This window comes from Arachis ipaensis, chromosome B3 (genome assembly GCF_059453495.1).
Source record: "Arachis ipaensis isolate K30076 ecotype BB chromosome B3, ASM5945349v1, whole genome shotgun sequence".
In the NCBI taxonomy this organism is placed as follows: Eukaryota; Viridiplantae; Streptophyta; class Magnoliopsida; order Fabales; family Fabaceae; genus Arachis; species Arachis ipaensis.
The window spans coordinates 97,948,781-97,958,847 of record NC_142438.1 but is presented as its reverse complement, the minus strand read 5'-3'; the positions used below and the strand labels follow the sequence as shown (position 1 = coordinate 97,958,847).

Below are 10,067 nucleotides of genomic sequence, written 5' to 3'. Positions count from 1 at the left end.
GCCCACACTTGAGCCTCCAAGGTAAGTGCTGAAGCCAATATGCCCTTAGGTCGGGATCGACAGTATCCATATATCCATCTGCTGCCAGGTTGTGCTATAACTCTGAGGATGGCGTCCTAGTCAAATTGGTATGTCTGGCGCTTGAAAGAGGCTTCTTGGTATGCGTCCAATCCTTCTGGGGCAGGGGGAGATCTAAAGCGCACTGAATGGCCCCTTCAGTTATGGGGAGATTCTTCTGACGGACATAGACAGACTGCAGGGCTGGCATGTGAAAATTGGAGAAGAATTCAACTACCCATGAGAGTTTAACTTGCCGTGGTTGCCTCCGTAAGAATCCCCATTGTCTGCGCTCAATGCGGGGCTCAACAAACTCAACAATGTGGGTAGGGAGGATGAGTAGGTGCTCATTGTTGTAGTTCTACTCAGCCAAGATGGGGAACATCTGCTCACAGTAGCGGTTAGTGAACCGCTCAGTGTCCTTTGCTGGAAAGGCTTTCTCTGTTTCATCGACCTTGACGATCCTCGTGAGTCGCTTTGTGGATGGCTTGACTGATGTTGAGAATGGTTCCGCAGCTGGTGCTCTTTTCATTCCTGTCCTTGCCGGTGGCTTATTAGGGGCTTTCTCTTTACCTTTCCTGATGGCCATCCTGAAAAGGGATAAAAGAAAGGGACATGAAATCAACTAGCTAGAACAAGGAGGAGGAAAATACAAGTGATAATCAATGCCAAGGTAAAGAAGAATGTCGTAAACACATGGTTGTGACTCCATGTAATTAGAACATCAATGAAAATATAGCATGATAAATTAAGACAATTAGATGCAAGATGTTTATTAGCTTGCCAGCAAAGGCATGAGTAGCATAGATCAAGCATTAATTGCTCAATTTGATTATCAAATGTAACAAACTAACAATCACGTTTGTATTGACAATTATTTTTAATTAATAAAAAAGTTGCAAGGGTTTTGTGAAAAACAGGTAGTAGAGTAGAATAATAGAATAATTAAGAATTCACAATGCCATATGGACTTTTCACAAACACTTGGTAGCATGTAAAATATATTAGGGAAAGTATGAAATCCAACATGCAAGCAACCCAAAAATTAATATCAATTGTCAAATCACTACCTAATATATCCAGAAGCAAATATAGAAGAGAACAATCACCCATGTAGATTTCTAACACCAATTAAAAGAATGCAAAAATAATAGAAAAATAATAAGAAGGAAAGAAAGAAGAAAGGAAAAATTAAGTACATGCTATAATTAAATGAAGAATGAAATAGTAGAGGAGAGAAAGAGAAGAAACCTGATGAGGAAGATGAGAAGAAGAGGAAGAAAGAAGTAGAAAGTAAGAGTGAAAAGAGGGAGGAAAGAAGAAAGAAGAAAGAAGAAAGGAAATAGGAAGAAAATTAGTATTTGCGGGGAGGGAAACGAAAATTGGGCGGCGTACAGGTTTAGGTGAGGCGGCGCAAGCGACACGTACGCGTAAGGCACTCGTACGCGAGGGGCGTAATTTTCATAGTGACGCGTAAGCGTCAGACACGCGTGCGCGTGCCCTGGTTTGTGCGAATCGCGCGAAGGCAGCCGCGCGCATGCGCAACTCTCTGTTTGCGTGGCTTGGGAACCAAAAAATCTCATATGACGCGTGTGCGTCATGCACGCATACGCGTGGATGGCCATTTGCGGAAAACGACACGCACGCGTCAGGGACGCGTACGCGTGATCAAGTTTGTGCCTCTAGCACAGTTCCAGCCCCAAGCCATCACAACTCTCTGCCCAAATACGCATTTACGCCGATTTCATCATCCACGCGTGCGCGTGATGGACGCGTACGCGTGGTGTGCCAAATTTCAAATGACGCGTACGCGTCATAGACGCATACGCGTGAGTAAGTTTCTGCGCAATGCACCCTTCCTGCGCCACTCCCGCGCAACTCTCTGTCCAATCTTTATTTTTCATGCACACACATATGACGCGTACGCATCAGCGACGCTTGCGCGTCGTGTGCGTGTTTTTTTTTTTTATGCAGAATGCAAAATGCAGCATGCAGATATATATGCAGAAACTATGAATGACTACTAAGAAAATTAAGATAAAATAGACTAAGAATGAGAAGAAACGAACATACCATGGTGGGTTGTCTCCCACCTAGCACTTTGCTTTTACGTCCTTAAGTTGGACGGTCCAGAAGCTCAATCTGCTTCTGTTGGTGGATCTTCCAATAGGAAGATCTCCAACTCCTTGTTTTTCTTCATCTTCTCACCATGATATAGATTTAAGCGATGTCCATTGACCTTGATGAATTTGGAGCTTGAAGGGTGACTGGTGCACGAAATTGTGATCCCTGGTAATGGCTCCAAAAACTTGGTGCTCTAATCTTAATTCATAATTTGTCACAACTTCGATACAACTAACCAGCAAGTGCACTGGGTCGTCCAAGTAATAAAACCTTACGTGAGTAAGGGTCGATCCCACGGAGATTGTTGGTATGAAGCAAGCTATGGTCATCTTGTAATTCTTAGTCAGGCGGATATCAAATGGTTATGGAGTTTTCGAATAATAATAATAAATAAACAGAAAATAAAGATAGAAATACTTATGTAATTCATTGGTTAGAATTTCAGATAAGTGTATAGAGATGCTTTCGTTCCTCTGAACCTCTGCTTTCCTGCTGTCTTCATCCAATCCTTCCTACGTTGTCAATGGCTACATCCCATCCTCTTGTGAAAAAGGTCCAAATGCTCTGTCACGGCACGGCTAATCATCTGGAGGTTCTCGATCATACGGGAATAGGGTTCACCCTCCTTTTGCGTCTGTCACTACGCCCAACACTCGCGAGTTTGAAGTTCGTCACAGCCATCTCTTCCCAGATCCTACTCGGAATACCACAGACAAGGTTTAGATTTTTCGGATCTCAGGAATGGCCATCCATGGTTTCTAACTTATACCACGAAGATTCTAATATCTCGGACTCGGTCTCCTGTATTAGATATCTAAGAGATACTCATTCTAGCTTGTTTGCATGTAGAACGGAAGTGTTTGTTAGGCACGCGTTCATAAGTGAGAATGATGATGAGCGTTACATAATCATCACATTCATCATGTTCTTGGGTGCGAATGGATATCTTAGAAGTGGAATAAGTTGAATTGAATATAAAACAGTAGTACTTTGCATTAAATCATGAGGAACAGCAGAGCTCCACACCTTAATCTATGGAGTGTAGAAACTCTACTGTTGAAAATACATAAGTGATGAAGGTCTAGGCATGGCCGAATGGCCAGCCCCCATGATCTAAGAACTAGACGTCCCAAGATGATCCGAAGATGTCTAATACAATAGTTAAAAGTCCTATTTATACTAAACTAGTTACTAGGGTTTACAGAAGTAAGTAATTGATGCATAAATCCACTTCCGGGGCCCACTTGGTGTGTGCTTGGGCTGAGCTTGAAGTTTACACGTGCATAGGCTTCTTTTGGAGTTGAACGCCAAGTTGTAACGTGTTTTTGGCATTCAACTCTAGTTCGTGACATGTTTCTGGCGTTTAAATCCAGACTACAGCGTAGAACTGGCGTTCAACGCCCTTTTGCATCGTCTAAACTCGGGCAAAGTATGGACTATTATATATTGCTGGAAAGCGCTGGATGTCTACTTTCCAACGCCGTTGAGAGCGTGCCATTTGGAGTTCTGTAGCTCCAGAAAATCCACATTGAGTGCAGGGAGGTCAGAATCCAACAGCATCAGCAGTCCTTCTTCAACCTCTGAATCTGATTTTTGCTCAAGTCCCTCAATCTCAGCCAGAAAATACCTGAAATCACAGAAAAACACACAAACTCATAGTAAAGTCCATAAATGTGAATTTAACATAAAAACTAATAAAAACATCCCTAAAAGTAACTAGATCCTACTAAAAACATACTAAAAACAATGCCAAAAAGCGTATAAATTATCCGCTCATCACAACACCAAACTTAAATTGTTGCTTGTCCCCAAGCAACTGAAAATCAAATAGGATAAAAAGAAGAGAATATACTATAAATTTCAAACTATCAATGAAACATAGCTCCAATCAGATGAGCAGGACTTGTAGCTTTTTGCCTCTTGAATAGTTTTGGCATCTCACTTTATCCATTGAGGTTCAGAATGATTGGCATCTATAGGAACTCAGAGTTCAGATAGTGTTATTGATTCTCCTAGATCAGTATGTTGATTCTTGAACACAGCTACTTTATGTGTCTTGGCCGTGGCCCTAAGCACTTTGTTTTCCAGTATTACCACCGGATACATAAATGCCACGGACACATAATTGGGTGAACCTTTTCAGATTGTGACTCAGCTTTGCTAAAGTCCCCAATTAGAGGTGTCCAGGGTTCTTAAGCACACTCTTTTTTTGCTTTGGACCTTGACTTTAACCGCTCAGTCTCAAGTTTTCACTTGACACCTTCACGCCACAAGCACATGGTTAGGGACAGCTTGGTTTAGCCGCTTAGGCCAGGATTTTATTCCTTTAGGCCCTCCTATCCACTGATGCTCAAAGCCTTGGGATCCTTTTTATTTATCCTTGCCTTTTGGTTTTAAGGGTTATTGGCTTTTTGCTCTTGCCTTTTAGTTTTATGAGCTTTTGGCTTTTTCTTCTTGCTTTTTCTTTTTCTTTCTAAATTTTTTTTCTGTAAGCTATTTGTATTCACTGCTTTTTCTTGCTTCAAGAATCATTTTTTATGATTTTTTAGATTATCAAATAACATGTCTCCTTGTCATCATTCCTTCAAAAGCCAACATATTTAACATTCTTAAACAACAACTTCAAAAGACATATGCACTGTTCAAGCATTCATTCAGAAAACAAAAAGTATTGTCACCACATCAATATAATTAAACTAAGTTCAAAGATAAATTCGAAACTCATGTACTTCTTGTTTGTTTGAATTAAAAACATTTTTCATTTAAGAGAGGTGATGGATTCATATTCACTACTTTAAGGCATAGACACTTAGACACTAATGATCATGTAATAAAGGCACAAACATAGATAAACATTTAACATAAGAAAATGAAAAACAGAAAATTTAAGAACAAGGAATGAGTTCACCTTAGTGATGGTGGCGTTTTCTCCTTGAGGAACCAATGATGTCCTTGAGCTCTTCTATGTCTCTTCCTTGTCTTTGTTGTTCCTCCCTCATTGCTCTTTGATCTTCTCTAATTTCATGGAGGGTGATGGAGTGCTCTTGGTGCTCCATCCTTAGTTGTCCCCAATAGTTGTGTGGAGGAAAATGTATCCCCTGAGGTATCTCAGGGATCTCTTGATTTGCAGTCAAATGTTCTACCACTGAGCTATAGACCCTTGAGATGAATCTCTCCGTCTCCTATGACTCAGAGGTGGAAGCTTTTGTCTTCCCTTTCCTCTTTCTAGAGGTTTCTCTGGCCTTAGGTGCCATCAATGGTTATGGAAAAACAAAAAGCTATGCTTTTACCACACCAAACTTAGAATATTGCTCGCCCTCGAGAAAGAGAAGAAAGAATAGATGAAGAAGAAGATGTGGAAGAATCTAGGATTATGAGGAGGGAAGGTGGGGATCCTATGGGGTCCACAGATCCTGAGATGATCCTGTGAGGTCCACAGATCTTGAGGTGTCAAGGATTTACATCCCTGCACCAATTAGGCATGTAAAATGCCTTTGCATGCAATTCTAGCATTTAAACGCCGAACTGATGCTTGTTCTAGGCGTTCAACGCCCAGATGCAGCATGTTTCTGGCGTTGAACGCCAGTTCTATGCTTGTTTCTGGCGTTCAGTGCCAGATCCATGCTCTGTTCTGGCATTGAACGCCAGCCAGATGCTCCTTACTGGCGTTTAAACGCCAGTAAGCCCTTCCTCCAGGGTGTGATTTTTCTTCTGCTATTTTTGATTCTGTTTTTGATTTTTCTATTTATTTTGTGACTCCACATGATCATGAACCTAATAAAACATGAAAGAACAATAAAAATAAAAATAAAATTAGATAAATAAAAATTGGGTTGCCTCCCAACAAGTGCTTCTTTAATGTCAATAGCTTGATAGTGGGCTCTCATGGAGCCACACAGGTGTTCAGAGCATTGTTGAGACTTCCCAACACCAAACTTAGAGTTTGGATATGGGAGTTCAACACCAAACTTAGAGTTTGGTTGTGGCCTCCCAACACCAAACTTAGAGTTTAATTGTGGGGGCTCTGTATGACTCTGTTTTGAGAGAAGCTTACTGTGCCTCTTTTCCATGTTTACAGAAGGATGACCTTGAGTTTTAAACACAAGGGAGTCCTCATTCAATTGAAGGACTAGTTCACCTCTGTCTACATCAATCATAGCTCTTGCTGTGGCTAGGAAGGGTCTTCCAAGAATGATGAATTCATCCTCATCCTTCCTAGTATCCAGGATTATGAAATCAGCAGGGATGTAAAGGCCTTCAACCTTTACTAACACGTCCTCTACTTGAACATAAGCCTCTTTTCTTGAGTTGTCTGCCATCTCTAATGAGATTTTGGCGGCTTGCACCTCAAAGATTCCCAGTTTCTCCATTACAGAGAGTGGCATGAGGTTTATTCCTGACCCAAGGTCACATAGAGCCTTCTCAAAGGTTATGGTGCCTATGGTACAAGGTATTAGGAACTTTCCAGGATCCTGTTTCTTCTGAGACAATCTCAGTTGATCCAATGCATTTAGTTCATTGGTAAACAGGGGAGGTTCATCTCCCCAAGTCTCTTTACCAAATAAATTGGCATTTAGCTTCATGATTGCACCAAGGAACTTGGCAACTTGCTCTTCAGTAACATCCTCATTCTCTTCAGAAGAAGAATACTCATCAGAGCTCATGAAGGGCGTAAGAAGGTTTAATGGAATATCTATGGTCTCTAGATGAGCCTCAGAGTCCTTTGGTTCCTCAAAGGGAAACTCATTGTTGACCACTGGACGTCCCAGGAGGTCTTCCTCCTTGGGATTCACGTCCTCCCCTTCCTTCTTGGATTCGGCCATGATGGTTATATCAATGGCCTTGCACTCTCCTTTTGGATTTTCTTCTGTATTGCTTGGGAGAGCACTAGGAGGAGTTTCAGTGATCTTCTTACTCAGCTGGCCCACTTGTGCCTCCAAATTTCTAATGGAGGACCTTATTTCATTCATGAAACTCAGAGTGGCCTTAGATAGATCAGAGACTAGGTTTGCTAAATTAGAGGTATTTTGTTCAGAGTTCTCTGTCTGTTGCTGAGTGGATGATGGAGAAGGCTTGCTATTGCTAAACCTGTTTCTTCCACCATTATTAAAGACTTGTTGAGGCTTTTGTTGATCCTTCTATGAGAGATTTGAGTGATTTCTCCATGAGGGATTATAGGTGTTTCCATATGGTTCACCCATGTAATTCACCTCTGCTATTGCAGGGTTTTCAGGATCATAAGCTTCTTCTTCAGAAGATGCCTCTTGAGTACTGTTGGATGCAGCTTGCATTCCATTCAGACTCCGAGAAATCATATTGACTTGCTGAGTCAATATTTTATTCTGAGCCAATATGGCATTCAGAGTATCAATTTCAAGAACTCCCTTCTTCTGCGGCGTCCCATTACTCACAGGATTCCTCTCAGAAGTGTACATAAAATGGTTATTAGCAACCATGTCAATAAGTTCTTGAGCTTCTGCAGGCGTTTTCTTTAGGTGAATGGATCCACCTGCAGAAGTATCCAATGACATCTTAGCTAATTCAGACAGACCATCATAGAATATATCCAGGATGGTCCATTCTGAAAGCATGTCAGAAGGACACTTTTTGGTCAGTTGCTTTTATCTCTCCCAAGCTTCATAGAGGGATTCACCTTCTTTCTGTCTGAAGGTTTGAACATCCACTCTAAGCTTACTCAACTTTTGAGGAGGAAAGAACTTGGCTAAGAAAGCCGTGACCAGCTTATCCCAAGAGTTCAGGCTATCTTTAGGTTGAGAGTCCAACCATACTCTAGCTCTGTCTCTTACAGCAAATGGGAAAAGCATAAGCCTGTAGACTTCAGGATCTACTCCATTAGTCTTAACAGTATCACAGATCTGCAAGAATTCAGTTAAGAACTGAAAAGGATCTTCAGATGGAAGTCCATGAAACTTGCAGTTTTGCTACATCAAAGAAACTAATTGAGGTTTCAGCTCAAAATTGTTTGCTCCAATGGCAGGAATGGAGATGCTTCTTCCATGTAAATTGGAATTAGGTGCAGTAAAGTCACCAAGCATCCTCCTTGCATTATTGTTATTTTTGGCTGCCATCTCCTCTTCCTGTTCAAAAATTCCTGTAAGGTTGTCTCCGGATTGTTGTATTTTAGCTTCTCTTAGTTTCCTGTTCAAAGTCCTTTCAGGTTCAGGATCTGCTTCAACAAGAATGTTCTTGTCCTTGCTCCTGCTCATATGACAAAGAAGGGAATAACAAAGAAAATATGAAATCCTCTATGTCACAGTATAGAGATTCCTTTGTGTGAGTAGAAGAAGAAAAGAATGTAATGTAAGGAAAGAGAAGGGAGGAGAATCCAAACACAAGGGTGAGGATAGTAGAGATATGAGATGAAGAGAAGTAGTAGTAAGTAATTAAATAAATAGAAGAAGATGAGAGAGGGAAATTTTCGAAAATTATTTTTGAAAAGGAGTTGATGATTTTCGAAAATTAAAGGAGAATTAAAATTAAAATTTAAACAATTAATTAACTAAAAAGAATTTTTGAAAAAGAGGGAGGTATTTTCGAAATTTAGAGAGGGATAGTTAGTTAGGTAGTTTTGAAAAATATAAGAAACAAACAAAAAGTTAATTAGTTAGTTGAAATAAATTTTGAAAATCAATTTTTAAAAGATAAAAAGATAAGAAGTTAGAAAAGATATTTGAAAAAGATATGATATGAAAAGATATGATTAAAAAGATATGATTTTGAAAAAGATAAGATAAGAAGATATTTTTGAAAAGATATGATTGAAATTAGTTTTGAAAAAGATTTGATTTTTAAAATCACAATTAATGACTTGATTCACAAGAAATCACAAGATATGATTCTAGAACTTAAAGTTTGAATCTTTCTTAACAAGTAAGTAACAAACTTGAAATTTTTGAATCAAAACATTAATTGTTGATGATATTTTCGAAAATATGATATAAAATTAAGAAAAAGATTTTTTTTTTTTAAAATATTTTTAAAATTTTCGAAAATAAATAAGAAAAATGAAAAAGATATGATTTTTGAAAAATATTTTGAAAAAGATAAGATTTTTAAATTGAAAATTTGATTTGACATATAGGAAACAACTAAATTTTAAAAATTTTTTAAAAAGTCAATCCAAATTTTCGAAATTTATGAGTGAAAAAGGGAAAGATATTTTTTTGAATTTTGAATTTTTAATGATGAAAGAGAAAAACATGAAAATGATGCAATGCATGAAAATTTTGGATCTAAACATGTGATGCATGCAAGAACACCATGAATGTCAAGATGAACACCAAGAACACTTTGAATGTCAAGATGAACATCAAGAACTTATTTTTTTGAAAAATTTTCAAGAAAAAAAAACATGCAAGACACCAAACTTAGAAATCTTTCATGTATGGACACTATGAATGCAAGAATGCATATGAAAAACAAGAAAAGACACAAAACAAGAAAATATGAAGATCAAACAAGAAGATTGGCCAAGAACAACTTGAAGATCATGAAGAACACTATGAATGCATGAATTTTCGAAAAATGCATAAAAATTTTTTAGAAAAAATGCAATTGATACCAAACTTAAAAATTGACTCAAGACTCAAACAAGAAACACAAAATATTTTTGATTTTATGATTTTATGATTTTTTGTATTTTTATTTTATATTTTTCGAGAATTATTTAAAAAAAAATAAGGATTTCAAAATTTTTAATATGAATTCCAGGAATCTTGTACTCTTAGTCTAAAGCTCCAATCTGAGGGTTAGGCATGTCTTAATAGCCAGCCAAGCTTTAGTATGCTATTACATGCATTGAAGTGATTAGTTGAATCCTCAGTCCAATGGAATTTAGACATGGCTTTACAACCAGCCAGGATTCA

General features: G+C 38.6%; 1 non-coding gene across 1 annotated transcript; it reads left to right on the top strand.

The window, feature by feature from the left end:
* Nucleotides 1-7,766: 7,766 nt before the first annotated feature.
* LOC148571714 (small nucleolar RNA R71) lies at nt 7,767-7,874 on the top strand. The gene has a single exon (XR_015908453.1). It is a non-coding gene; the product is annotated as a small nucleolar RNA R71 (small nucleolar RNA).
* The last annotated feature ends 2,193 nt before the right edge of the window (nt 7,875-10,067 follow it).